Source organism: Mytilus californianus, unplaced genomic scaffold, assembly GCF_021869535.1.
Source record: "Mytilus californianus isolate M0D057914Y unplaced genomic scaffold, xbMytCali1.0.p SCAF_12, whole genome shotgun sequence".
NCBI lineage: Eukaryota > Metazoa > Mollusca > Bivalvia > Mytilida > Mytilidae > Mytilus > Mytilus californianus.
Window position 1 is genome coordinate 3527853 of NW_026262604.1, and position 26158 is coordinate 3554010.

The following is a 26158-nucleotide window of genomic DNA, read 5'->3' on the forward strand; positions in this document are numbered from 1 at the left end:
ACTATTAGCTCACACTTATCATACGTTGACACAATGTTTAAGCCCAGTTATAAAATGTTCATGATATGCTTATATATATAGCTTAAATCAAGCTAGTTATACTAAGTCCGATGTGGTCTAGTGGTTAGGATTTCTGGTTTTCACCCAGACGGCCCGGGTTCGATTCCCGGCGTCGGAGCTTTAGTTTTTGTTGATCTTTTTCACATTACTGTTGTTGTAGTACATTGAGAACACAATGTTACAGATGTAGAGTTTATGTAGTCAAGACTTTTCTGTCTTTCAATTGACATGAGGCATAATTACATAGATTTGTAAAAGAAAACTTTCAAAAAGACTGTAGTTCTTTAAATGTTGTAACATCATCACAATAACAAACAACTGTCAATTATTGTTTAGTAATGAAACTGTAAAACTGTGCTTTCTTAACTCTGCATTGCTAGTTTGAATATTGGAAAGAGATGAAAAAAGAAATGCATCGGCCGGGAATCGAACCCGGGCCGCCCGCGTGGCAGGCGAGCATTCTACCACTGAACCACCGATGCTTATGACACATGATGTCTAACTCGAACATATAAGGGCAGTACATGATTACCACGTGTTACATAGTATGTATGATATATGGCATGTTTATTATACAACATTGTCGGTAGAACATGTAGAAACACGAAAAACATGTTTGACAAGAGAAAATCGACGGACATTTAGTACCCAGCCGTTAATCTGCAACATAATCCCGTGGTCCAACTGCTATGATGAATATACCTGGTATATATATGCTGTCGGTTTCGTGTCTAATTTGAAACTTAACAATAAAATTCAAGATTTAAAAGGGGGTAGGTAATTAATCAACCGTTTTAAAGGAGCATAAATTACATACTAAGAAAGTCTGAATCTTAAATTGCATAGTTTTCAGTTTTGGCGGCTTTGCCGGCAAACTTTGCCATGCTTGCGTTCACTACCAATACGATTTTATATTTTTCGAAATAAAGATTTAGAAGGATATACACGATATACTCTTTCAGAGCATTTCTGCTATCAGTTTGTATGGCGAGGTAGAAATAGTGATCATCGACTATTAGCTCACACTTATCATACGTTGACACAATGTTTAAGCCCAGTTATAAAATGTTCATGATATGCTTATATATATAGCTTAAATCAAGCTAGTTATACTAAGTCCGATGTGGTCTAGTGGTTAGGATTTCTGGTTTTCACCCAGACGGCCCGGGTTCGATTCCCGGCGTCGGAGCTTTAGTTTTTGTTGATCTTTTTCACATTACTGTTGTTGTAGTACATTGAGAACACAATGTTACAGATGTAGAGTTTATGTAGTCAAGACTTTTCTGTCTTTCAATTGACATGAGGCATAATTACATAGATTTGTAAAAGAAAACTTTCAAAAAGACTGTAGTTCTTTAAATGTTGTAACATCATCACAATAACAAACAACTGTCAATTATTGTTTAGTAATGAAACTGTAAAACTGTGCTTTCTTAACTCTGCATTGCTAGTTTGAATATTGGAAAGAGATGAAAAAAGAAATGCATCGGCCGGGAATCGAACCCGGGCCGCCCGCGTGGCAGGCGAGCATTCTACCACTGAACCACCGATGCTTATGACACATGATGTCTAACTCGAACATATAAGGGCAGTACATGATTACCACGTGTTACATAGTATGTATGATATATGGCATGTTTATTATACAACATTGTCGGTAGAACATGTAGAAACACGAAAAACATGTTTGACAAGAGAAAATCGACGGACATTTAGTACCCAGCCGTTAATCTGCAACATAATCCCGTGGTCCAACTGCTATGATGAATATACCTGGTATATATATGCTGTCGGTTTCGTGTCTAATTTGAAACTTAACAATAAAATTCAAGATTTAAAAGGGGGTAGGTAATTAATCAACCGTTTTAAAGGAGCATAAATTACATACTAAGAAAGTCTGAATCTTAAATTGCATAGTTTTCAGTTTTGGCGGCTTTGCCGGCAAACTTTGCCATGCTTGCGTTCACTACCAATACGATTTTATATTTTTCGAAATAAAGATTTAGAAGGATATACACGATATACTCTTTCAGAGCATTTCTGCTATCAGTTTGTATGGCGAGGTAGAAATAGTGATCATCGACTATTAGCTCACACTTATCATACGTTGACACAATGTTTAAGCCCAGTTATAAAATGTTCATGATATGCTTATATATATAGCTTAAATCAAGCTAGTTATACTAAGTCCGATGTGGTCTAGTGGTTAGGATTTCTGGTTTTCACCCAGACGGCCCGGGTTCGATTCCCGGCGTCGGAGCTTTAGTTTTTGTTGATCTTTTTCACATTACTGTTGTTGTAGTACATTGAGAACACAATGTTACAGATGTAGAGTTTATGTAGTCAAGACTTTTCTGTCTTTCAATTGACATGAGGCATAATTACATAGATTTGTAAAAGAAAACTTTCAAAAAGACTGTAGTTCTTTAAATGTTGTAACATCATCACAATAACAAACAACTGTCAATTATTGTTTAGTAATGAAACTGTAAAACTGTGCTTTCTTAACTCTGCATTGCTAGTTTGAATATTGGAAAGAGATGAAAAAAGAAATGCATCGGCCGGGAATCGAACCCGGGCCGCCCGCGTGGCAGGCGAGCATTCTACCACTGAACCACCGATGCTTATGACACATGATGTCTAACTCGAACATATAAGGGCAGTACATGATTACCACGTGTTACATAGTATGTATGATATATGGCATGTTTATTATACAACATTGTCGGTAGAACATGTAGAAACACGAAAAACATGTTTGACAAGAGAAAATCGACGGACATTTAGTACCCAGCCGTTAATCTGCAACATAATCCCGTGGTCCAACTGCTATGATGAATATACCTGGTATATATATGCTGTCGGTTTCGTGTCTAATTTGAAACTTAACAATAAAATTCAAGATTTAAAAGGGGGTAGGTAATTAATCAACCGTTTTAAAGGAGCATAAATTACATACTAAGAAAGTCTGAATCTTAAATTGCATAGTTTTCAGTTTTGGCGGCTTTGCCGGCAAACTTTGCCATGCTTGCGTTCACTACCAATACGATTTTATATTTTTCGAAATAAAGATTTAGAAGGATATACACGATATACTCTTTCAGAGCATTTCTGCTATCAGTTTGTATGGCGAGGTAGAAATAGTGATCATCGACTATTAGCTCACACTTATCATACGTTGACACAATGTTTAAGCCCAGTTATAAAATGTTCATGATATGCTTATATATATAGCTTAAATCAAGCTAGTTATACTAAGTCCGATGTGGTCTAGTGGTTAGGATTTCTGGTTTTCACCCAGACGGCCCGGGTTCGATTCCCGGCGTCGGAGCTTTAGTTTTTGTTGATCTTTTTCACATTACTGTTGTTGTAGTACATTGAGAACACAATGTTACAGATGTAGAGTTTATGTAGTCAAGACTTTTCTGTCTTTCAATTGACATGAGGCATAATTACATAGATTTGTAAAAGAAAACTTTCAAAAAGACTGTAGTTCTTTAAATGTTGTAACATCATCACAATAACAAACAACTGTCAATTATTGTTTAGTAATGAAACTGTAAAACTGTGCTTTCTTAACTCTGCATTGCTAGTTTGAATATTGGAAAGAGATGAAAAAAGAAATGCATCGGCCGGGAATCGAACCCGGGCCGCCCGCGTGGCAGGCGAGCATTCTACCACTGAACCACCGATGCTTATGACACATGATGTCTAACTCGAACATATAAGGGCAGTACATGATTACCACGTGTTACATAGTATGTATGATATATGGCATGTTTATTATACAACATTGTCGGTAGAACATGTAGAAACACGAAAAACATGTTTGACAAGAGAAAATCGACGGACATTTAGTACCCAGCCGTTAATCTGCAACATAATCCCGTGGTCCAACTGCTATGATGAATATACCTGGTATATATATGCTGTCGGTTTCGTGTCTAATTTGAAACTTAACAATAAAATTCAAGATTTAAAAGGGGGTAGGTAATTAATCAACCGTTTTAAAGGAGCATAAATTACATACTAAGAAAGTCTGAATCTTAAATTGCATAGTTTTCAGTTTTGGCGGCTTTGCCGGCAAACTTTGCCATGCTTGCGTTCACTACCAATACGATTTTATATTTTTCGAAATAAAGATTTAGAAGGATATACACGATATACTCTTTCAGAGCATTTCTGCTATCAGTTTGTATGGCGAGGTAGAAATAGTGATCATCGACTATTAGCTCACACTTATCATACGTTGACACAATGTTTAAGCCCAGTTATAAAATGTTCATGATATGCTTATATATATAGCTTAAATCAAGCTAGTTATACTAAGTCCGATGTGGTCTAGTGGTTAGGATTTCTGGTTTTCACCCAGACGGCCCGGGTTCGATTCCCGGCGTCGGAGCTTTAGTTTTTGTTGATCTTTTTCACATTACTGTTGTTGTAGTACATTGAGAACACAATGTTACAGATGTAGAGTTTATGTAGTCAAGACTTTTCTGTCTTTCAATTGACATGAGGCATAATTACATAGATTTGTAAAAGAAAACTTTCAAAAAGACTGTAGTTCTTTAAATGTTGTAACATCATCACAATAACAAACAACTGTCAATTATTGTTTAGTAATGAAACTGTAAAACTGTGCTTTCTTAACTCTGCATTGCTAGTTTGAATATTGGAAAGAGATGAAAAAAGAAATGCATCGGCCGGGAATCGAACCCGGGCCGCCCGCGTGGCAGGCGAGCATTCTACCACTGAACCACCGATGCTTATGACACATGATGTCTAACTCGAACATATAAGGGCAGTACATGATTACCACGTGTTACATAGTATGTATGATATATGGCATGTTTATTATACAACATTGTCGGTAGAACATGTAGAAACACGAAAAACATGTTTGACAAGAGAAAATCGACGGACATTTAGTACCCAGCCGTTAATCTGCAACATAATCCCGTGGTCCAACTGCTATGATGAATATACCTGGTATATATATGCTGTCGGTTTCGTGTCTAATTTGAAACTTAACAATAAAATTCAAGATTTAAAAGGGGGTAGGTAATTAATCAACCGTTTTAAAGGAGCATAAATTACATACTAAGAAAGTCTGAATCTTAAATTGCATAGTTTTCAGTTTTGGCGGCTTTGCCGGCAAACTTTGCCATGCTTGCGTTCACTACCAATACGATTTTATATTTTTCGAAATAAAGATTTAGAAGGATATACACGATATACTCTTTCAGAGCATTTCTGCTATCAGTTTGTATGGCGAGGTAGAAATAGTGATCATCGACTATTAGCTCACACTTATCATACGTTGACACAATGTTTAAGCCCAGTTATAAAATGTTCATGATATGCTTATATATATAGCTTAAATCAAGCTAGTTATACTAAGTCCGATGTGGTCTAGTGGTTAGGATTTCTGGTTTTCACCCAGACGGCCCGGGTTCGATTCCCGGCGTCGGAGCTTTAGTTTTTGTTGATCTTTTTCACATTACTGTTGTTGTAGTACATTGAGAACACAATGTTACAGATGTAGAGTTTATGTAGTCAAGACTTTTCTGTCTTTCAATTGACATGAGGCATAATTACATAGATTTGTAAAAGAAAACTTTCAAAAAGACTGTAGTTCTTTAAATGTTGTAACATCATCACAATAACAAACAACTGTCAATTATTGTTTAGTAATGAAACTGTAAAACTGTGCTTTCTTAACTCTGCATTGCTAGTTTGAATATTGGAAAGAGATGAAAAAAGAAATGCATCGGCCGGGAATCGAACCCGGGCCGCCCGCGTGGCAGGCGAGCATTCTACCACTGAACCACCGATGCTTATGACACATGATGTCTAACTCGAACATATAAGGGCAGTACATGATTACCACGTGTTACATAGTATGTATGATATATGGCATGTTTATTATACAACATTGTCGGTAGAACATGTAGAAACACGAAAAACATGTTTGACAAGAGAAAATCGACGGACATTTAGTACCCAGCCGTTAATCTGCAACATAATCCCGTGGTCCAACTGCTATGATGAATATACCTGGTATATATATGCTGTCGGTTTCGTGTCTAATTTGAAACTTAACAATAAAATTCAAGATTTAAAAGGGGGTAGGTAATTAATCAACCGTTTTAAAGGAGCATAAATTACATACTAAGAAAGTCTGAATCTTAAATTGCATAGTTTTCAGTTTTGGCGGCTTTGCCGGCAAACTTTGCCATGCTTGCGTTCACTACCAATACGATTTTATATTTTTCGAAATAAAGATTTAGAAGGATATACACGATATACTCTTTCAGAGCATTTCTGCTATCAGTTTGTATGGCGAGGTAGAAATAGTGATCATCGACTATTAGCTCACACTTATCATACGTTGACACAATGTTTAAGCCCAGTTATAAAATGTTCATGATATGCTTATATATATAGCTTAAATCAAGCTAGTTATACTAAGTCCGATGTGGTCTAGTGGTTAGGATTTCTGGTTTTCACCCAGACGGCCCGGGTTCGATTCCCGGCGTCGGAGCTTTAGTTTTTGTTGATCTTTTTCACATTACTGTTGTTGTAGTACATTGAGAACACAATGTTACAGATGTAGAGTTTATGTAGTCAAGACTTTTCTGTCTTTCAATTGACATGAGGCATAATTACATAGATTTGTAAAAGAAAACTTTCAAAAAGACTGTAGTTCTTTAAATGTTGTAACATCATCACAATAACAAACAACTGTCAATTATTGTTTAGTAATGAAACTGTAAAACTGTGCTTTCTTAACTCTGCATTGCTAGTTTGAATATTGGAAAGAGATGAAAAAAGAAATGCATCGGCCGGGAATCGAACCCGGGCCGCCCGCGTGGCAGGCGAGCATTCTACCACTGAACCACCGATGCTTATGACACATGATGTCTAACTCGAACATATAAGGGCAGTACATGATTACCACGTGTTACATAGTATGTATGATATATGGCATGTTTATTATACAACATTGTCGGTAGAACATGTAGAAACACGAAAAACATGTTTGACAAGAGAAAATCGACGGACATTTAGTACCCAGCCGTTAATCTGCAACATAATCCCGTGGTCCAACTGCTATGATGAATATACCTGGTATATATATGCTGTCGGTTTCGTGTCTAATTTGAAACTTAACAATAAAATTCAAGATTTAAAAGGGGGTAGGTAATTAATCAACCGTTTTAAAGGAGCATAAATTACATACTAAGAAAGTCTGAATCTTAAATTGCATAGTTTTCAGTTTTGGCGGCTTTGCCGGCAAACTTTGCCATGCTTGCGTTCACTACCAATACGATTTTATATTTTTCGAAATAAAGATTTAGAAGGATATACACGATATACTCTTTCAGAGCATTTCTGCTATCAGTTTGTATGGCGAGGTAGAAATAGTGATCATCGACTATTAGCTCACACTTATCATACGTTGACACAATGTTTAAGCCCAGTTATAAAATGTTCATGATATGCTTATATATATAGCTTAAATCAAGCTAGTTATACTAAGTCCGATGTGGTCTAGTGGTTAGGATTTCTGGTTTTCACCCAGACGGCCCGGGTTCGATTCCCGGCGTCGGAGCTTTAGTTTTTGTTGATCTTTTTCACATTACTGTTGTTGTAGTACATTGAGAACACAATGTTACAGATGTAGAGTTTATGTAGTCAAGACTTTTCTGTCTTTCAATTGACATGAGGCATAATTACATAGATTTGTAAAAGAAAACTTTCAAAAAGACTGTAGTTCTTTAAATGTTGTAACATCATCACAATAACAAACAACTGTCAATTATTGTTTAGTAATGAAACTGTAAAACTGTGCTTTCTTAACTCTGCATTGCTAGTTTGAATATTGGAAAGAGATGAAAAAAGAAATGCATCGGCCGGGAATCGAACCCGGGCCGCCCGCGTGGCAGGCGAGCATTCTACCACTGAACCACCGATGCTTATGACACATGATGTCTAACTCGAACATATAAGGGCAGTACATGATTACCACGTGTTACATAGTATGTATGATATATGGCATGTTTATTATACAACATTGTCGGTAGAACATGTAGAAACACGAAAAACATGTTTGACAAGAGAAAATCGACGGACATTTAGTACCCAGCCGTTAATCTGCAACATAATCCCGTGGTCCAACTGCTATGATGAATATACCTGGTATATATATGCTGTCGGTTTCGTGTCTAATTTGAAACTTAACAATAAAATTCAAGATTTAAAAGGGGGTAGGTAATTAATCAACCGTTTTAAAGGAGCATAAATTACATACTAAGAAAGTCTGAATCTTAAATTGCATAGTTTTCAGTTTTGGCGGCTTTGCCGGCAAACTTTGCCATGCTTGCGTTCACTACCAATACGATTTTATATTTTTCGAAATAAAGATTTAGAAGGATATACACGATATACTCTTTCAGAGCATTTCTGCTATCAGTTTGTATGGCGAGGTAGAAATAGTGATCATCGACTATTAGCTCACACTTATCATACGTTGACACAATGTTTAAGCCCAGTTATAAAATGTTCATGATATGCTTATATATATAGCTTAAATCAAGCTAGTTATACTAAGTCCGATGTGGTCTAGTGGTTAGGATTTCTGGTTTTCACCCAGACGGCCCGGGTTCGATTCCCGGCGTCGGAGCTTTAGTTTTTGTTGATCTTTTTCACATTACTGTTGTTGTAGTACATTGAGAACACAATGTTACAGATGTAGAGTTTATGTAGTCAAGACTTTTCTGTCTTTCAATTGACATGAGGCATAATTACATAGATTTGTAAAAGAAAACTTTCAAAAAGACTGTAGTTCTTTAAATGTTGTAACATCATCACAATAACAAACAACTGTCAATTATTGTTTAGTAATGAAACTGTAAAACTGTGCTTTCTTAACTCTGCATTGCTAGTTTGAATATTGGAAAGAGATGAAAAAAGAAATGCATCGGCCGGGAATCGAACCCGGGCCGCCCGCGTGGCAGGCGAGCATTCTACCACTGAACCACCGATGCTTATGACACATGATGTCTAACTCGAACATATAAGGGCAGTACATGATTACCACGTGTTACATAGTATGTATGATATATGGCATGTTTATTATACAACATTGTCGGTAGAACATGTAGAAACACGAAAAACATGTTTGACAAGAGAAAATCGACGGACATTTAGTACCCAGCCGTTAATCTGCAACATAATCCCGTGGTCCAACTGCTATGATGAATATACCTGGTATATATATGCTGTCGGTTTCGTGTCTAATTTGAAACTTAACAATAAAATTCAAGATTTAAAAGGGGGTAGGTAATTAATCAACCGTTTTAAAGGAGCATAAATTACATACTAAGAAAGTCTGAATCTTAAATTGCATAGTTTTCAGTTTTGGCGGCTTTGCCGGCAAACTTTGCCATGCTTGCGTTCACTACCAATACGATTTTATATTTTTCGAAATAAAGATTTAGAAGGATATACACGATATACTCTTTCAGAGCATTTCTGCTATCAGTTTGTATGGCGAGGTAGAAATAGTGATCATCGACTATTAGCTCACACTTATCATACGTTGACACAATGTTTAAGCCCAGTTATAAAATGTTCATGATATGCTTATATATATAGCTTAAATCAAGCTAGTTATACTAAGTCCGATGTGGTCTAGTGGTTAGGATTTCTGGTTTTCACCCAGACGGCCCGGGTTCGATTCCCGGCGTCGGAGCTTTAGTTTTTGTTGATCTTTTTCACATTACTGTTGTTGTAGTACATTGAGAACACAATGTTACAGATGTAGAGTTTATGTAGTCAAGACTTTTCTGTCTTTCAATTGACATGAGGCATAATTACATAGATTTGTAAAAGAAAACTTTCAAAAAGACTGTAGTTCTTTAAATGTTGTAACATCATCACAATAACAAACAACTGTCAATTATTGTTTAGTAATGAAACTGTAAAACTGTGCTTTCTTAACTCTGCATTGCTAGTTTGAATATTGGAAAGAGATGAAAAAAGAAATGCATCGGCCGGGAATCGAACCCGGGCCGCCCGCGTGGCAGGCGAGCATTCTACCACTGAACCACCGATGCTTATGACACATGATGTCTAACTCGAACATATAAGGGCAGTACATGATTACCACGTGTTACATAGTATGTATGATATATGGCATGTTTATTATACAACATTGTCGGTAGAACATGTAGAAACACGAAAAACATGTTTGACAAGAGAAAATCGACGGACATTTAGTACCCAGCCGTTAATCTGCAACATAATCCCGTGGTCCAACTGCTATGATGAATATACCTGGTATATATATGCTGTCGGTTTCGTGTCTAATTTGAAACTTAACAATAAAATTCAAGATTTAAAAGGGGGTAGGTAATTAATCAACCGTTTTAAAGGAGCATAAATTACATACTAAGAAAGTCTGAATCTTAAATTGCATAGTTTTCAGTTTTGGCGGCTTTGCCGGCAAACTTTGCCATGCTTGCGTTCACTACCAATACGATTTTATATTTTTCGAAATAAAGATTTAGAAGGATATACACGATATACTCTTTCAGAGCATTTCTGCTATCAGTTTGTATGGCGAGGTAGAAATAGTGATCATCGACTATTAGCTCACACTTATCATACGTTGACACAATGTTTAAGCCCAGTTATAAAATGTTCATGATATGCTTATATATATAGCTTAAATCAAGCTAGTTATACTAAGTCCGATGTGGTCTAGTGGTTAGGATTTCTGGTTTTCACCCAGACGGCCCGGGTTCGATTCCCGGCGTCGGAGCTTTAGTTTTTGTTGATCTTTTTCACATTACTGTTGTTGTAGTACATTGAGAACACAATGTTACAGATGTAGAGTTTATGTAGTCAAGACTTTTCTGTCTTTCAATTGACATGAGGCATAATTACATAGATTTGTAAAAGAAAACTTTCAAAAAGACTGTAGTTCTTTAAATGTTGTAACATCATCACAATAACAAACAACTGTCAATTATTGTTTAGTAATGAAACTGTAAAACTGTGCTTTCTTAACTCTGCATTGCTAGTTTGAATATTGGAAAGAGATGAAAAAAGAAATGCATCGGCCGGGAATCGAACCCGGGCCGCCCGCGTGGCAGGCGAGCATTCTACCACTGAACCACCGATGCTTATGACACATGATGTCTAACTCGAACATATAAGGGCAGTACATGATTACCACGTGTTACATAGTATGTATGATATATGGCATGTTTATTATACAACATTGTCGGTAGAACATGTAGAAACACGAAAAACATGTTTGACAAGAGAAAATCGACGGACATTTAGTACCCAGCCGTTAATCTGCAACATAATCCCGTGGTCCAACTGCTATGATGAATATACCTGGTATATATATGCTGTCGGTTTCGTGTCTAATTTGAAACTTAACAATAAAATTCAAGATTTAAAAGGGGGTAGGTAATTAATCAACCGTTTTAAAGGAGCATAAATTACATACTAAGAAAGTCTGAATCTTAAATTGCATAGTTTTCAGTTTTGGCGGCTTTGCCGGCAAACTTTGCCATGCTTGCGTTCACTACCAATACGATTTTATATTTTTCGAAATAAAGATTTAGAAGGATATACACGATATACTCTTTCAGAGCATTTCTGCTATCAGTTTGTATGGCGAGGTAGAAATAGTGATCATCGACTATTAGCTCACACTTATCATACGTTGACACAATGTTTAAGCCCAGTTATAAAATGTTCATGATATGCTTATATATATAGCTTAAATCAAGCTAGTTATACTAAGTCCGATGTGGTCTAGTGGTTAGGATTTCTGGTTTTCACCCAGACGGCCCGGGTTCGATTCCCGGCGTCGGAGCTTTAGTTTTTGTTGATCTTTTTCACATTACTGTTGTTGTAGTACATTGAGAACACAATGTTACAGATGTAGAGTTTATGTAGTCAAGACTTTTCTGTCTTTCAATTGACATGAGGCATAATTACATAGATTTGTAAAAGAAAACTTTCAAAAAGACTGTAGTTCTTTAAATGTTGTAACATCATCACAATAACAAACAACTGTCAATTATTGTTTAGTAATGAAACTGTAAAACTGTGCTTTCTTAACTCTGCATTGCTAGTTTGAATATTGGAAAGAGATGAAAAAAGAAATGCATCGGCCGGGAATCGAACCCGGGCCGCCCGCGTGGCAGGCGAGCATTCTACCACTGAACCACCGATGCTTATGACACATGATGTCTAACTCGAACATATAAGGGCAGTACATGATTACCACGTGTTACATAGTATGTATGATATATGGCATGTTTATTATACAACATTGTCGGTAGAACATGTAGAAACACGAAAAACATGTTTGACAAGAGAAAATCGACGGACATTTAGTACCCAGCCGTTAATCTGCAACATAATCCCGTGGTCCAACTGCTATGATGAATATACCTGGTATATATATGCTGTCGGTTTCGTGTCTAATTTGAAACTTAACAATAAAATTCAAGATTTAAAAGGGGGTAGGTAATTAATCAACCGTTTTAAAGGAGCATAAATTACATACTAAGAAAGTCTGAATCTTAAATTGCATAGTTTTCAGTTTTGGCGGCTTTGCCGGCAAACTTTGCCATGCTTGCGTTCACTACCAATACGATTTTATATTTTTCGAAATAAAGATTTAGAAGGATATACACGATATACTCTTTCAGAGCATTTCTGCTATCAGTTTGTATGGCGAGGTAGAAATAGTGATCATCGACTATTAGCTCACACTTATCATACGTTGACACAATGTTTAAGCCCAGTTATAAAATGTTCATGATATGCTTATATATATAGCTTAAATCAAGCTAGTTATACTAAGTCCGATGTGGTCTAGTGGTTAGGATTTCTGGTTTTCACCCAGACGGCCCGGGTTCGATTCCCGGCGTCGGAGCTTTAGTTTTTGTTGATCTTTTTCACATTACTGTTGTTGTAGTACATTGAGAACACAATGTTACAGATGTAGAGTTTATGTAGTCAAGACTTTTCTGTCTTTCAATTGACATGAGGCATAATTACATAGATTTGTAAAAGAAAACTTTCAAAAAGACTGTAGTTCTTTAAATGTTGTAACATCATCACAATAACAAACAACTGTCAATTATTGTTTAGTAATGAAACTGTAAAACTGTGCTTTCTTAACTCTGCATTGCTAGTTTGAATATTGGAAAGAGATGAAAAAAGAAATGCATCGGCCGGGAATCGAACCCGGGCCGCCCGCGTGGCAGGCGAGCATTCTACCACTGAACCACCGATGCTTATGACACATGATGTCTAACTCGAACATATAAGGGCAGTACATGATTACCACGTGTTACATAGTATGTATGATATATGGCATGTTTATTATACAACATTGTCGGTAGAACATGTAGAAACACGAAAAACATGTTTGACAAGAGAAAATCGACGGACATTTAGTACCCAGCCGTTAATCTGCAACATAATCCCGTGGTCCAACTGCTATGATGAATATACCTGGTATATATATGCTGTCGGTTTCGTGTCTAATTTGAAACTTAACAATAAAATTCAAGATTTAAAAGGGGGTAGGTAATTAATCAACCGTTTTAAAGGAGCATAAATTACATACTAAGAAAGTCTGAATCTTAAATTGCATAGTTTTCAGTTTTGGCGGCTTTGCCGGCAAACTTTGCCATGCTTGCGTTCACTACCAATACGATTTTATATTTTTCGAAATAAAGATTTAGAAGGATATACACGATATACTCTTTCAGAGCATTTCTGCTATCAGTTTGTATGGCGAGGTAGAAATAGTGATCATCGACTATTAGCTCACACTTATCATACGTTGACACAATGTTTAAGCCCAGTTATAAAATGTTCATGATATGCTTATATATATAGCTTAAATCAAGCTAGTTATACTAAGTCCGATGTGGTCTAGTGGTTAGGATTTCTGGTTTTCACCCAGACGGCCCGGGTTCGATTCCCGGCGTCGGAGCTTTAGTTTTTGTTGATCTTTTTCACATTACTGTTGTTGTAGTACATTGAGAACACAATGTTACAGATGTAGAGTTTATGTAGTCAAGACTTTTCTGTCTTTCAATTGACATGAGGCATAATTACATAGATTTGTAAAAGAAAACTTTCAAAAAGACTGTAGTTCTTTAAATGTTGTAACATCATCACAATAACAAACAACTGTCAATTATTGTTTAGTAATGAAACTGTAAAACTGTGCTTTCTTAACTCTGCATTGCTAGTTTGAATATTGGAAAGAGATGAAAAAAGAAATGCATCGGCCGGGAATCGAACCCGGGCCGCCCGCGTGGCAGGCGAGCATTCTACCACTGAACCACCGATGCTTATGACACATGATGTCTAACTCGAACATATAAGGGCAGTACATGATTACCACGTGTTACATAGTATGTATGATATATGGCATGTTTATTATACAACATTGTCGGTAGAACATGTAGAAACACGAAAAACATGTTTGACAAGAGAAAATCGACGGACATTTAGTACCCAGCCGTTAATCTGCAACATAATCCCGTGGTCCAACTGCTATGATGAATATACCTGGTATATATATGCTGTCGGTTTCGTGTCTAATTTGAAACTTAACAATAAAATTCAAGATTTAAAAGGGGGTAGGTAATTAATCAACCGTTTTAAAGGAGCATAAATTACATACTAAGAAAGTCTGAATCTTAAATTGCATAGTTTTCAGTTTTGGCGGCTTTGCCGGCAAACTTTGCCATGCTTGCGTTCACTACCAATACGATTTTATATTTTTCGAAATAAAGATTTAGAAGGATATACACGATATACTCTTTCAGAGCATTTCTGCTATCAGTTTGTATGGCGAGGTAGAAATAGTGATCATCGACTATTAGCTCACACTTATCATACGTTGACACAATGTTTAAGCCCAGTTATAAAATGTTCATGATATGCTTATATATATAGCTTAAATCAAGCTAGTTATACTAAGTCCGATGTGGTCTAGTGGTTAGGATTTCTGGTTTTCACCCAGACGGCCCGGGTTCGATTCCCGGCGTCGGAGCTTTAGTTTTTGTTGATCTTTTTCACATTACTGTTGTTGTAGTACATTGAGAACACAATGTTACAGATGTAGAGTTTATGTAGTCAAGACTTTTCTGTCTTTCAATTGACATGAGGCATAATTACATAGATTTGTAAAAGAAAACTTTCAAAAAGACTGTAGTTCTTTAAATGTTGTAACATCATCACAATAACAAACAACTGTCAATTATTGTTTAGTAATGAAACTGTAAAACTGTGCTTTCTTAACTCTGCATTGCTAGTTTGAATATTGGAAAGAGATGAAAAAAGAAATGCATCGGCCGGGAATCGAACCCGGGCCGCCCGCGTGGCAGGCGAGCATTCTACCACTGAACCACCGATGCTTATGACACATGATGTCTAACTCGAACATATAAGGGCAGTACATGATTACCACGTGTTACATAGTATGTATGATATATGGCATGTTTATTATACAACATTGTCGGTAGAACATGTAGAAACACGAAAAACATGTTTGACAAGAGAAAATCGACGGACATTTAGTACCCAGCCGTTAATCTGCAACATAATCCCGTGGTCCAACTGCTATGATGAATATACCTGGTATATATATGCTGTCGGTTTCGTGTCTAATTTGAAACTTAACAATAAAATTCAAGATTTAAAAGGGGGTAGGTAATTAATCAACCGTTTTAAAGGAGCATAAATTACATACTAAGAAAGTCTGAATCTTAAATTGCATAGTTTTCAGTTTTGGCGGCTTTGCCGGCAAACTTTGCCATGCTTGCGTTCACTACCAATACGATTTTATATTTTTCGAAATAAAGATTTAGAAGGATATACACGATATACTCTTTCAGAGCATTTCTGCTATCAGTTTGTATGGCGAGGTAGAAATAGTGATCATCGACTATTAGCTCACACTTATCATACGTTGACACAATGTTTAAGCCCAGTTATAAAATGTTCATGATATGCTTATATATATAGCTTAAATCAAGCTAGTTATACTAAGTCCGATGTGGTCTAGTGGTTAGGATTTCTGGTTTTCACCCAGACGGCCCGGGTTCGATTCCCGGCGTCGGAGCTTTAGTTTTTGTTGATCTTTTTCACATTACTGTTGTTGTAGTACATTGAGAACACAATGTTACAGATGTAGAGTTTATGTAGTCAAGACTTTTCTGTCTTTCAATTGACATGAGGCATAATTACATAGATTTGTAAAAGAAAACTTTCAAAAAGACTGTAGTTCTTTAAATGTTGTAACATCATCACAATAACAAACAACTGTCAATTATTGTTTAGTAATGAAACTGTAAAACTGTGCTTTCTTAACTCTGCATTGCTAGTTTGAATATTGGAAAGAGATGAAAAAAGAAATGCATCGGCCGGGAATCGAACCCGGGCCGCCCGCGTGGCAGGCGAGCATTCTACCACTGAACCACCGATGCTTATGACACATGATGTCTAACTCGAACATATAAGGGCAGTACATGATTACCACGTGTTACATAGTATGTATGATATATGGCATGTTTATTATACAACATTGTCGGTAGAACATGTAGAAACACGAAAAACATGTTTGACAAGAGAAAATCGACGGACATTTAGTACCCAGCCGTTAATCTGCAACATAATCCCGTGGTCCAACTGCTATGATGAATATACCTGGTATATATATGCTGTCGGTTTCGTGTCTAATTTGAAACTTAACAATAAAATTCAAGATTTAAAAGGGGGTAGGTAATTAATCAACCGTTTTAAAGGAGCATAAATTACATACTAAGAAAGTCTGAATCTTAAATTGCATAGTTTTCAGTTTTGGCGGCTTTGCCGGCAAACTTTGCCATGCTTGCGTTCACTACCAATACGATTTTATATTTTTCGAAATAAAGATTTAGAAGGATATACACGATATACTCTTTCAGAGCATTTCTGCTATCAGTTTGTATGGCGAGGTAGAAATAGTGATCATCGACTATTAGCTCACACTTATCATACGTTGACACAATGTTTAAGCCCAGTTATAAAATGTTCATGATATGCTTATATATATAGCTTAAATCAAGCTAGTTATACTAAGTCCGATGTGGTCTAGTGGTTAGGATTTCTGGTTTTCACCCAGACGGCCCGGGTTCGATTCCCGGCGTCGGAGCTTTAGTTTTTGTTGATCTTTTTCACATTACTGTTGTTGTAGTACATTGAGAACACAATGTTACAGATGTAGAGTTTATGTAGTCAAGACTTTTCTGTCTTTCAATTGACATGAGGCATAATTACATAGATTTGTAAAAGAAAACTTTCAAAAAGACTGTAGTTCTTTAAATGTTGTAACATCATCACAATAACAAACAACTGTCAATTATTGTTTAGTAATGAAACTGTAAAACTGTGCTTTCTTAACTCTGCATTGCTAGTTTGAATATTGGAAAGAGATGAAAAAAGAAATGCATCGGCCGGGAATCGAACCCGGGCCGCCCGCGTGGCAGGCGAGCATTCTACCACTGAACCACCGATGCTTATGACACATGATGTCTAACTCGAACATATAAGGGCAGTACATGATTACCACGTGTTACATAGTATGTATGATATATGGCATGTTTATTATACAACATTGTCGGTAGAACATGTAGAAACACGAAAAACATGTTTGACAAGAGAAAATCGACGGACATTTAGTACCCAGCCGTTAATCTGCAACATAATCCCGTGGTCCAACTGCTATGATGAATATACCTGGTATATATATGCTGTCGGTTTCGTGTCTAATTTGAAACTTAACAATAAAATTCAAGATTTAAAAGGGGGTAGGTAATTAATCAACCGTTTTAAAGGAGCATAAATTACATACTAAGAAAGTCTGAATCTTAAATTGCATAGTTTTCAGTTTTGGCGGCTTTGCCGGCAAACTTTGCCATGCTTGCGTTCACTACCAATACGATTTTATATTTTTCGAAATAAAGATTTAGAAGGATATACACGATATACTCTTTCAGAGCATTTCTGCTATCAGTTTGTATGGCGAGGTAGAAATAGTGATCATCGACTATTAGCTCACACTTATCATACGTTGACACAATGTTTAAGCCCAGTTATAAAATGTTCATGATATGCTTATATATATAGCTTAAATCAAGCTAGTTATACTAAGTCCGATGTGGTCTAGTGGTTAGGATTTCTGGTTTTCACCCAGACGGCCCGGGTTCGATTCCCGGCGTCGGAGCTTTAGTTTTTGTTGATCTTTTTCACATTACTGTTGTTGTAGTACATTGAGAACACAATGTTACAGATGTAGAGTTTATGTAGTCAAGACTTTTCTGTCTTTCAATTGACATGAGGCATAATTACATAGATTTGTAAAAGAAAACTTTCAAAAAGACTGTAGTTCTTTAAATGTTGTAACATCATCACAATAACAAACAACTGTCAATTATTGTTTAGTAATGAAACTGTAAAACTGTGCTTTCTTAACTCTGCATTGCTAGTTTGAATATTGGAAAGAGATGAAAAAAGAAATGCATCGGCCGGGAATCGAACCCGGGCCGCCCGCGTGGCAGGCGAGCATTCTACCACTGAACCACCGATGCTTATGACACATGATGTCTAACTCGAACATATAAGGGCAGTACATGATTACCACGTGTTACATAGTATGTATGATATATGGCATGTTTATTATACAACATTGTCGGTAGAACATGTAGAAACACGAAAAACATGTTTGACAAGAGAAAATCGACGGACATTTAGTACCCAGCCGTTAATCTGCAACATAATCCCGTGGTCCAACTGCTATGATGAATATACCTGGTATATATATGCTGTCGGTTTCGTGTCTAATTTGAAACTTAACAATAAAATTCAAGATTTAAAAGGGGGTAGGTAATTAATCAACCGTTTTAAAGGAGCATAAATTACATACTAAGAAAGTCTGAATCTTAAATTGCATAGTTTTCAGTTTTGGCGGCTTTGCCGGCAAACTTTGCCATGCTTGCGTTCACTACCAATACGATTTTATATTTTTCGAAATAAAGATTTAGAAGGATATACACGATATACTCTTTCAGAGCATTTCTGCTATCAGTTTGTATGGCGAGGTAGAAATAGTGATCATCGACTATTAGCTCACACTTATCATACGTTGACACAATGTTTAAGCCCAGTTATAAAATGTTCATGATATGCTTATATATATAGCTTAAATCAAGCTAGTTATACTAAGTCCGATGTGGTCTAGTGGTTAGGATTTCTGGTTTTCACCCAGACGGCCCGGGTTCGATTCCCGGCGTCGGAGCTTTAGTTTTTGTTGATCTTTTTCACATTACTGTTGTTGTAGTACATTGAGAACACAATGTTACAGATGTAGAGTTTATGTAGTCAAGACTTTTCTGTCTTTCAATTGACATGAGGCATAATTACATAGATTTGTAAAAGAAAACTTTCAAAAAGACTGTAGTTCTTTAAATGTTGTAACATCATCACAATAACAAACAACTGTCAATTATTGTTTAGTAATGAAACTGTAAAACTGTGCTTTCTTAACTCTGCATTGCTAGTTTGAATATTGGAAAGAGATGAAAAAAGAAATGCATCGGCCGGGAATCGAACCCGGGCCGCCCGCGTGGCAGGCGAGCATTCTACCACTGAACCACCGATGCTTATGACACATGATGTCTAACTCGAACATATAAGGGCAGTACATGATTACCACGTGTTACATAGTATGTATGATATATGGCATGTTTATTATACAACATTGTCGGTAGAACATGTAGAAACACGAAAAACATGTTTGACAAGAGAAAATCGACGGACATTTAGTACCCAGCCGTTAATCTGCAACATAATCCCGTGGTCCAACTGCTATGATGAATATACCTGGTATATATATGCTGTCGGTTTCGTGTCTAATTTGAAACTTAACAATAAAATTCAAGATTTAAAAGGGGGTAGGTAATTAATCAACCGTTTTAAAGGAGCATAAATTACATACTAAGAAAGTCTGAATCTTAAATTGCATAGTTTTCAGTTTTGGCGGCTTTGCCGGCAAACTTTGCCATGCTTGCGTTCACTACCAATACGATTTTATATTTTTCGAAATAAAGATTTAGAAGGATATACACGATATACTCTTTCAGAGCATTTCTGCTATCAGTTTGTATGGCGAGGTAGAAATAGTGATCATCGACTATTAGCTCACACTTATCATACGTTGACACAATGTTTAAGCCCAGTTATAAAATGTTCATGATATGCTTATATATATAGCTTAAATCAAGCTAGTTATACTAAGTCCGATGTGGTCTAGTGGTTAGGATTTCTGGTTTTCACCCAGACGGCCCGGGTTCGATTCCCGGCGTCGGAGCTTTAGTTTTTGTTGATCTTTTTCACATTACTGTTGTTGTAGTACATTGAGAACACAATGTTACAGATGTAGAGTTTATGTAGTCAAGACTTTTCTGTCTTTCAATTGACATGAGGCATAATTACATAGATTTGTAAAAGAAAACTTTCAAAAAGACTGTAGTTCTTTAAATGTTGTAACATCATCACAATAACAAACAACTGTCAATTATTGTTTAGTAATGAAACTGTAAAACTGTGCTTTCTTAACTCTGCATTGCTAGTTTGAATATTGGAAAGAGATGAAAAAAGAAATGCATCGGCCGGGAATCGAACCCGGGCCGCCCGCGTGGCAGGCGAGCATTCTACCACTGAACCACCGATGCTTATGACACATGATGTCTAACTCGAACATATAAGGGCAGTACATGATTACCACGTGTTACATAGTATGTATGATATATGGCATGTTTATTATACAACATTGTCGGTAGAACATGTAGAAACACGAAAAACATGTTTGACAAGAGAAAATCGACGGACATTTAGTACCCAGCCGTTAATCTGCAACATAATCCCGTGGTCCAACTGCTATGATGAATATACCTGGTATATATATGCTGTCGGTTTCGTGTCTAATTTGAAACTTAACAATAAAATTCAAGATTTAAAAGGGGGTAGGTAATTAATCAACCGTTTTAAAGGAGCATAAATTACATACTAAGAAAGTCTGAATCTTAAATTGCATAGTTTTCAGTTTTGGCGGCTTTGCCGGCAAACTTTGCCATGCTTGCGTTCACTACCAATACGATTTTATATTTTTCGAAATAAAGATTTAGAAGGATATACACGATATACTCTTTCAGAGCATTTCTGCTATCAGTTTGTATGGCGAGGTAGAAATAGTGATCATCGACTATTAGCTCACACTTATCATACGTTGACACAATGTTTAAGCCCAGTTATAAAATGTTCATGATATGCTTATATATATAGCTTAAATCAAGCTAGTTATACTAAGTCCGATGTGGTCTAGTGGTTAGGATTTCTGGTTTTCACCCAGACGGCCCGGGTTCGATTCCCGGCGTCGGAGCTTTAGTTTTTGTTGATCTTTTTCACATTACTGTTGTTGTAGTACATTGAGAACACAATGTTACAGATGTAGAGTTTATGTAGTCAAGACTTTTCTGTCTTTCAATTGACATGAGGCATAATTACATAGATTTGTAAAAGAAAACTTTCAAAAAGACTGTAGTTCTTTAAATGTTGTAACATCATCACAATAACAAACAACTGTCAATTATTGTTTAGTAATGAAACTGTAAAACTGTGCTTTCTTAACTCTGCATTGCTAGTTTGAATATTGGAAAGAGATGAAAAAAGAAATGCATCGGCCGGGAATCGAACCCGGGCCGCCCGCGTGGCAGGCGAGCATTCTACCACTGAACCACCGATGCTTATGACACATGATGTCTAACTCGAACATATAAGGGCAGTACATGATTACCACGTGTTACATAGTATGTATGATATATGGCATGTTTATTATACAACATTGTCGGTAGAACATGTAGAAACACGAAAAACATGTTTGACAAGAGAAAATCGACGGACATTTAGTACCCAGCCGTTAATCTGCAACATAATCCCGTGGTCCAACTGCTATGATGAATATACCTGGTATATATATGCTGTCGGTTTCGTGTCTAATTTGAAACTTAACAATAAAATTCAAGATTTAAAAGGGGGTAGGTAATTAATCAACCGTTTTAAAGGAGCATAAATTACATACTAAGAAAGTCTGAATCTTAAATTGCATAGTTTTCAGTTTTGGCGGCTTTGCCGGCAAACTTTGCCATGCTTGCGTTCACTACCAATACGATTTTATATTTTTCGAAATAAAGATTTAGAAGGATATACACGATATACTCTTTCAGAGCATTTCTGCTATCAGTTTGTATGGCGAGGTAGAAATAGTGATCATCGACTATTAGCTCACACTTATCATACGTTGACACAATGTTTAAGCCCAGTTATAAAATGTTCATGATATGCTTATATATATAGCTTAAATCAAGCTAGTTATACTAAGTCCGATGTGGTCTAGTGGTTAGGATTTCTGGTTTTCACCCAGACGGCCCGGGTTCGATTCCCGGCGTCGGAGCTTTAGTTTTTGTTGATCTTTTTCACATTACTGTTGTTGTAGTACATTGAGAACACAATGTTACAGATGTAGAGTTTATGTAGTCAAGACTTTTCTGTCTTTCAATTGACATGAGGCATAATTACATAGATTTGTAAAAGAAAACTTTCAAAAAGACTGTAGTTCTTTAAATGTTGTAACATCATCACAATAACAAACAACTGTCAATTATTGTTTAGTAATGAAACTGTAAAACTGTGCTTTCTTAACTCTGCATTGCTAGTTTGAATATTGGAAAGAGATGAAAAAAGAAATGCATCGGCCGGGAATCGAACCCGGGCCGCCCGCGTGGCAGGCGAGCATTCTACCACTGAACCACCGATGCTTATGACACATGATGTCTAACTCGAACATATAAGGGCAGTACATGATTACCACGTGTTACATAGTATGTATGATATATGGCATGTTTATTATACAACATTGTCGGTAGAACATGTAGAAACACGAAAAACATGTTTGACAAGAGAAAATCGACGGACATTTAGTACCCAGCCGTTAATCTGCAACATAATCCCGTGGTCCAACTGCTATGATGAATATACCTGGTATATATATGCTGTCGGTTTCGTGTCTAATTTGAAACTTAACAATAAAATTCAAGATTTAAAAGGGGGTAGGTAATTAATCAACCGTTTTAAAGGAGCATAAATTACATACTAAGAAAGTCTGAATCTTAAATTGCATAGTTTTCAGTTTTGGCGGCTTTGCCGGCAAACTTTGCCATGCTTGCGTTCACTACCAATACGATTTTATATTTTTCGAAATAAAGATTTAGAAGGATATACACGATATACTCTTTCAGAGCATTTCTGCTATCAGTTTGTATGGCGAGGTAGAAATAGTGATCATCGACTATTAGCTCACACTTATCATACGTTGACACAATGTTTAAGCCCAGTTATAAAATGTTCATGATATGCTTATATATATAGCTTAAATCAAGCTAGTTATACTAAGTCCGATGTGGTCTAGTGGTTAGGATTTCTGGTTTTCACCCAGACGGCCCGGGTTCGATTCCCGGCGTCGGAGCTTTAGTTTTTGTTGATCTTTTTCACATTACTGTTGTTGTAGTACATTGAGAACACAATGTTACAGATGTAGAGTTTATGTAGTCAAGACTTTTCTGTCTTTCAATTGACATGAGGCATAATTACATAGATTTGTAAAAGAAAACTTTCAAAAAGACTGTAGTTCTTTAAATGTTGTAACATCATCACAATAACAAACAACTGTCAATTATTGTTTAGTAATGAAACTGTAAAACTGTGCTTTCTTAACTCTGCATTGCTAGTTTGAATATTGGAAAGAGATGAAAAAAGAAATGCATCGGCCGGGAATCGAACCCGGGCCGCCCGCGTGGCAGGCGAGCATTCTACCACTGAACCACCGATGCTTATGACACATGATGTCTAACTCGAACATATAAGGGCAGTACATGATTACCACGTGTTACATAGTATGTATGATATATGGCATGTTTATTATACAACATTGTCGGTAGAACATGTAGAAACACGAAAAACATGTTTGACAAGAGAAAATCGACGGACATTTAGTACCCAGCCGTTAATCTGCAACATAATCCCGTGGTCCAACTGCTATGATGAATATACCTGGTATATATATGCTGTCGGTTTCGTGTCTAATTTGAAACTTAACAATAAAATTCAAGATTTAAAAGGGGGTAGGTAATTAATCAACCGTTTTAAAGGAGCATAAATTACATACTAAGAAAGTCTGAATCTTAAATTGCATAGTTTTCAGTTTTGGCGGCTTTGCCGGCAAACTTTGCCATGCTTGCGTTCACTACCAATACGATTTTATATTTTTCGAAATAAAGATTTAGAAGGATATACACGATATACTCTTTCAGAGCATTTCTGCTATCAGTTTGTATGGCGAGGTAGAAATAGTGATCATCGACTATTAGCTCACACTTATCATACGTTGACACAATGTTTAAGCCCAGTTATAAAATGTTCATGATATGCTTATATATATAGCTTAAATCAAGCTAGTTATACTAAGTCCGATGTGGTCTAGTGGTTAGGATTTCTGGTTTTCACCCAGACGGCCCGGGTTCGATTCCCGGCGTCGGAGCTTTAGTTTTTGTTGATCTTTTTCACATTACTGTTGTTGTAGTACATTGAGAACACAATGTTACAGATGTAGAGTTTATGTAGTCAAGACTTTTCTGTCTTTCAATTGACATGAGGCATAATTACATAGATTTGTAAAAGAAAACTTTCAAAAAGACTGTAGTTCTTTAAATGTTGTAACATCATCACAATAACAAACAACTGTCAATTATTGTTTAGTAATGAAACTGTAAAACTGTGCTTTCTTAACTCTGCATTGCTAGTTTGAATATTGGAAAGAGATGAAAAAAGAAATGCATCGGCCGGGAATCGAACCCGGGCCGCCCGCGTGGCAGGCGAGCATTCTACCACTGAACCACCGATGCTTATGACACATGATGTCTAACTCGAACATATAAGGGCAGTACATGATTACCACGTGTTACATAGTATGTATGATATATGGCATGTTTATTATACAACATTGTCGGTAGAACATGTAGAAACACGAAAAACATGTTTGACAAGCATGAGAAATGGTTCTATCCATTGATAGTCACAGTCATTGCATGTTTACCTATGGAACTATATCGTTTCATACATGTATGAATATGGAACTCTTTTACAGGATGCCGACCTTAAATTGACCCCACTTTATAAACTGATGCATACATGTCTTTCCCCATTCCTTGATTGGACCTTTTAATTTACCGACCAAAACGTAAGGACTGTAAAAGATGGAAATATGTTGAACATGAAACGCTACGCCATATCTGAATCAAATTAGAGACTTCCTTGTGTTATTCTTTTTTTAAATGACCTTTTACTTGCCGATTTTATGTAAGCGTGACTCGTGAAAGTCAAATTATTGTTCCGTGAAAACGGGAAGTGAAGTCTAGCGGGATACGGGAAATTACAAAAAGATGAGAATTGCTTACGTACATAGTGTAAGCGGGATACGGGAATCTGACAAAACAGTAAGCGGGATCCGGGATCAGAACCCCCCAATGAGACCCCCTTACTTGCACTATAACTGACAAAATAAGAAATGGGCGATCGAAAAATATAAATTTGAACTATATTTTATTAGATGTATATAATGTTTCACCTGAACATTACAAGCGCTAAATCAAAATCTTGAAAATAGAAATTAATAATATTGTTGACTCCTGGCAGAGATTGTTTTCTCTTCAGGGGTTAAGAAATTTTGTTATAGCTCACTAGCCCAGGGCTAATTGGTGGCAGGATTTTACTAGCCCTGTTGGAAGAACTACTAGCCCAACAAAACTGACCTGCTGGCCCGAGTATGCCTTAAAAACCCAGAGTTTGCTGCATAATACAATGAATTCTATAAACTTAACAATTTTTA

At 36.5% G+C, this 26158-nt stretch overlaps 48 non-coding genes across 48 annotated transcripts; 24 read left to right on the forward strand and 24 right to left on the reverse strand.

Annotated features, from left to right (window-relative positions):
• Positions 1-106: 106 nt before the first annotated feature.
• Trnae-uuc (transfer RNA glutamic acid (anticodon UUC)) lies at positions 107-178 on the forward strand. Its single transcript has one exon. It is a non-coding gene; the product is annotated as a tRNA-Glu (tRNA).
• A 293-nt stretch (positions 179-471) lies between these two features.
• Positions 472-542, reverse strand: Trnag-gcc (transfer RNA glycine (anticodon GCC)). The gene has a single exon. It is a non-coding gene; the product is annotated as a tRNA-Gly (tRNA).
• A 635-nt stretch (positions 543-1177) lies between these two features.
• Trnae-uuc (transfer RNA glutamic acid (anticodon UUC)) lies at positions 1178-1249 on the forward strand. The gene has a single exon. It is a non-coding gene; the product is annotated as a tRNA-Glu (tRNA).
• Positions 1250-1542: 293 nt separating this feature from the next.
• On the reverse strand, positions 1543-1613 carry Trnag-gcc (transfer RNA glycine (anticodon GCC)). The gene has a single exon. It is a non-coding gene; the product is annotated as a tRNA-Gly (tRNA).
• A 635-nt stretch (positions 1614-2248) lies between these two features.
• On the forward strand, positions 2249-2320 carry Trnae-uuc (transfer RNA glutamic acid (anticodon UUC)). Its single transcript has one exon. It is a non-coding gene; the product is annotated as a tRNA-Glu (tRNA).
• Positions 2321-2613: 293 nt separating this feature from the next.
• Positions 2614-2684, reverse strand: Trnag-gcc (transfer RNA glycine (anticodon GCC)). The gene has a single exon. It is a non-coding gene; the product is annotated as a tRNA-Gly (tRNA).
• A 635-nt stretch (positions 2685-3319) lies between these two features.
• Trnae-uuc (transfer RNA glutamic acid (anticodon UUC)) lies at positions 3320-3391 on the forward strand. Its single transcript has one exon. It is a non-coding gene; the product is annotated as a tRNA-Glu (tRNA).
• Positions 3392-3684: 293 nt separating this feature from the next.
• Positions 3685-3755, reverse strand: Trnag-gcc (transfer RNA glycine (anticodon GCC)). The gene has a single exon. It is a non-coding gene; the product is annotated as a tRNA-Gly (tRNA).
• A 635-nt stretch (positions 3756-4390) lies between these two features.
• Trnae-uuc (transfer RNA glutamic acid (anticodon UUC)) lies at positions 4391-4462 on the forward strand. The gene has a single exon. It is a non-coding gene; the product is annotated as a tRNA-Glu (tRNA).
• A 293-nt stretch (positions 4463-4755) lies between these two features.
• On the reverse strand, positions 4756-4826 carry Trnag-gcc (transfer RNA glycine (anticodon GCC)). Its single transcript has one exon. It is a non-coding gene; the product is annotated as a tRNA-Gly (tRNA).
• A 635-nt stretch (positions 4827-5461) lies between these two features.
• On the forward strand, positions 5462-5533 carry Trnae-uuc (transfer RNA glutamic acid (anticodon UUC)). Its single transcript has one exon. It is a non-coding gene; the product is annotated as a tRNA-Glu (tRNA).
• A 293-nt stretch (positions 5534-5826) lies between these two features.
• Positions 5827-5897, reverse strand: Trnag-gcc (transfer RNA glycine (anticodon GCC)). The gene has a single exon. It is a non-coding gene; the product is annotated as a tRNA-Gly (tRNA).
• A 635-nt stretch (positions 5898-6532) lies between these two features.
• Positions 6533-6604, forward strand: Trnae-uuc (transfer RNA glutamic acid (anticodon UUC)). Its single transcript has one exon. It is a non-coding gene; the product is annotated as a tRNA-Glu (tRNA).
• Positions 6605-6897: 293 nt separating this feature from the next.
• Positions 6898-6968, reverse strand: Trnag-gcc (transfer RNA glycine (anticodon GCC)). Its single transcript has one exon. It is a non-coding gene; the product is annotated as a tRNA-Gly (tRNA).
• A 635-nt stretch (positions 6969-7603) lies between these two features.
• On the forward strand, positions 7604-7675 carry Trnae-uuc (transfer RNA glutamic acid (anticodon UUC)). Its single transcript has one exon. It is a non-coding gene; the product is annotated as a tRNA-Glu (tRNA).
• Positions 7676-7968: 293 nt separating this feature from the next.
• Trnag-gcc (transfer RNA glycine (anticodon GCC)) lies at positions 7969-8039 on the reverse strand. The gene has a single exon. It is a non-coding gene; the product is annotated as a tRNA-Gly (tRNA).
• Positions 8040-8674: 635 nt separating this feature from the next.
• Trnae-uuc (transfer RNA glutamic acid (anticodon UUC)) lies at positions 8675-8746 on the forward strand. Its single transcript has one exon. It is a non-coding gene; the product is annotated as a tRNA-Glu (tRNA).
• A 293-nt stretch (positions 8747-9039) lies between these two features.
• Positions 9040-9110, reverse strand: Trnag-gcc (transfer RNA glycine (anticodon GCC)). Its single transcript has one exon. It is a non-coding gene; the product is annotated as a tRNA-Gly (tRNA).
• A 635-nt stretch (positions 9111-9745) lies between these two features.
• On the forward strand, positions 9746-9817 carry Trnae-uuc (transfer RNA glutamic acid (anticodon UUC)). The gene has a single exon. It is a non-coding gene; the product is annotated as a tRNA-Glu (tRNA).
• Positions 9818-10110: 293 nt separating this feature from the next.
• Trnag-gcc (transfer RNA glycine (anticodon GCC)) lies at positions 10111-10181 on the reverse strand. Its single transcript has one exon. It is a non-coding gene; the product is annotated as a tRNA-Gly (tRNA).
• Positions 10182-10816: 635 nt separating this feature from the next.
• Positions 10817-10888, forward strand: Trnae-uuc (transfer RNA glutamic acid (anticodon UUC)). The gene has a single exon. It is a non-coding gene; the product is annotated as a tRNA-Glu (tRNA).
• A 293-nt stretch (positions 10889-11181) lies between these two features.
• Positions 11182-11252, reverse strand: Trnag-gcc (transfer RNA glycine (anticodon GCC)). The gene has a single exon. It is a non-coding gene; the product is annotated as a tRNA-Gly (tRNA).
• A 635-nt stretch (positions 11253-11887) lies between these two features.
• On the forward strand, positions 11888-11959 carry Trnae-uuc (transfer RNA glutamic acid (anticodon UUC)). The gene has a single exon. It is a non-coding gene; the product is annotated as a tRNA-Glu (tRNA).
• A 293-nt stretch (positions 11960-12252) lies between these two features.
• On the reverse strand, positions 12253-12323 carry Trnag-gcc (transfer RNA glycine (anticodon GCC)). Its single transcript has one exon. It is a non-coding gene; the product is annotated as a tRNA-Gly (tRNA).
• Positions 12324-12958: 635 nt separating this feature from the next.
• Positions 12959-13030, forward strand: Trnae-uuc (transfer RNA glutamic acid (anticodon UUC)). The gene has a single exon. It is a non-coding gene; the product is annotated as a tRNA-Glu (tRNA).
• Positions 13031-13323: 293 nt separating this feature from the next.
• Positions 13324-13394, reverse strand: Trnag-gcc (transfer RNA glycine (anticodon GCC)). The gene has a single exon. It is a non-coding gene; the product is annotated as a tRNA-Gly (tRNA).
• A 635-nt stretch (positions 13395-14029) lies between these two features.
• Positions 14030-14101, forward strand: Trnae-uuc (transfer RNA glutamic acid (anticodon UUC)). The gene has a single exon. It is a non-coding gene; the product is annotated as a tRNA-Glu (tRNA).
• Positions 14102-14394: 293 nt separating this feature from the next.
• Positions 14395-14465, reverse strand: Trnag-gcc (transfer RNA glycine (anticodon GCC)). Its single transcript has one exon. It is a non-coding gene; the product is annotated as a tRNA-Gly (tRNA).
• A 635-nt stretch (positions 14466-15100) lies between these two features.
• On the forward strand, positions 15101-15172 carry Trnae-uuc (transfer RNA glutamic acid (anticodon UUC)). Its single transcript has one exon. It is a non-coding gene; the product is annotated as a tRNA-Glu (tRNA).
• Positions 15173-15465: 293 nt separating this feature from the next.
• Positions 15466-15536, reverse strand: Trnag-gcc (transfer RNA glycine (anticodon GCC)). The gene has a single exon. It is a non-coding gene; the product is annotated as a tRNA-Gly (tRNA).
• A 635-nt stretch (positions 15537-16171) lies between these two features.
• Positions 16172-16243, forward strand: Trnae-uuc (transfer RNA glutamic acid (anticodon UUC)). Its single transcript has one exon. It is a non-coding gene; the product is annotated as a tRNA-Glu (tRNA).
• A 293-nt stretch (positions 16244-16536) lies between these two features.
• Trnag-gcc (transfer RNA glycine (anticodon GCC)) lies at positions 16537-16607 on the reverse strand. Its single transcript has one exon. It is a non-coding gene; the product is annotated as a tRNA-Gly (tRNA).
• Positions 16608-17242: 635 nt separating this feature from the next.
• On the forward strand, positions 17243-17314 carry Trnae-uuc (transfer RNA glutamic acid (anticodon UUC)). The gene has a single exon. It is a non-coding gene; the product is annotated as a tRNA-Glu (tRNA).
• A 293-nt stretch (positions 17315-17607) lies between these two features.
• Trnag-gcc (transfer RNA glycine (anticodon GCC)) lies at positions 17608-17678 on the reverse strand. Its single transcript has one exon. It is a non-coding gene; the product is annotated as a tRNA-Gly (tRNA).
• Positions 17679-18313: 635 nt separating this feature from the next.
• Trnae-uuc (transfer RNA glutamic acid (anticodon UUC)) lies at positions 18314-18385 on the forward strand. The gene has a single exon. It is a non-coding gene; the product is annotated as a tRNA-Glu (tRNA).
• Positions 18386-18678: 293 nt separating this feature from the next.
• Trnag-gcc (transfer RNA glycine (anticodon GCC)) lies at positions 18679-18749 on the reverse strand. Its single transcript has one exon. It is a non-coding gene; the product is annotated as a tRNA-Gly (tRNA).
• A 635-nt stretch (positions 18750-19384) lies between these two features.
• Trnae-uuc (transfer RNA glutamic acid (anticodon UUC)) lies at positions 19385-19456 on the forward strand. Its single transcript has one exon. It is a non-coding gene; the product is annotated as a tRNA-Glu (tRNA).
• Positions 19457-19749: 293 nt separating this feature from the next.
• Positions 19750-19820, reverse strand: Trnag-gcc (transfer RNA glycine (anticodon GCC)). Its single transcript has one exon. It is a non-coding gene; the product is annotated as a tRNA-Gly (tRNA).
• A 635-nt stretch (positions 19821-20455) lies between these two features.
• Trnae-uuc (transfer RNA glutamic acid (anticodon UUC)) lies at positions 20456-20527 on the forward strand. The gene has a single exon. It is a non-coding gene; the product is annotated as a tRNA-Glu (tRNA).
• A 293-nt stretch (positions 20528-20820) lies between these two features.
• Trnag-gcc (transfer RNA glycine (anticodon GCC)) lies at positions 20821-20891 on the reverse strand. The gene has a single exon. It is a non-coding gene; the product is annotated as a tRNA-Gly (tRNA).
• A 635-nt stretch (positions 20892-21526) lies between these two features.
• Positions 21527-21598, forward strand: Trnae-uuc (transfer RNA glutamic acid (anticodon UUC)). Its single transcript has one exon. It is a non-coding gene; the product is annotated as a tRNA-Glu (tRNA).
• A 293-nt stretch (positions 21599-21891) lies between these two features.
• Positions 21892-21962, reverse strand: Trnag-gcc (transfer RNA glycine (anticodon GCC)). The gene has a single exon. It is a non-coding gene; the product is annotated as a tRNA-Gly (tRNA).
• Positions 21963-22597: 635 nt separating this feature from the next.
• On the forward strand, positions 22598-22669 carry Trnae-uuc (transfer RNA glutamic acid (anticodon UUC)). The gene has a single exon. It is a non-coding gene; the product is annotated as a tRNA-Glu (tRNA).
• Positions 22670-22962: 293 nt separating this feature from the next.
• On the reverse strand, positions 22963-23033 carry Trnag-gcc (transfer RNA glycine (anticodon GCC)). Its single transcript has one exon. It is a non-coding gene; the product is annotated as a tRNA-Gly (tRNA).
• Positions 23034-23668: 635 nt separating this feature from the next.
• Trnae-uuc (transfer RNA glutamic acid (anticodon UUC)) lies at positions 23669-23740 on the forward strand. The gene has a single exon. It is a non-coding gene; the product is annotated as a tRNA-Glu (tRNA).
• Positions 23741-24033: 293 nt separating this feature from the next.
• On the reverse strand, positions 24034-24104 carry Trnag-gcc (transfer RNA glycine (anticodon GCC)). The gene has a single exon. It is a non-coding gene; the product is annotated as a tRNA-Gly (tRNA).
• A 635-nt stretch (positions 24105-24739) lies between these two features.
• Positions 24740-24811, forward strand: Trnae-uuc (transfer RNA glutamic acid (anticodon UUC)). Its single transcript has one exon. It is a non-coding gene; the product is annotated as a tRNA-Glu (tRNA).
• A 293-nt stretch (positions 24812-25104) lies between these two features.
• Trnag-gcc (transfer RNA glycine (anticodon GCC)) lies at positions 25105-25175 on the reverse strand. The gene has a single exon. It is a non-coding gene; the product is annotated as a tRNA-Gly (tRNA).
• Positions 25176-26158: the final 983 nt, after the last annotated feature.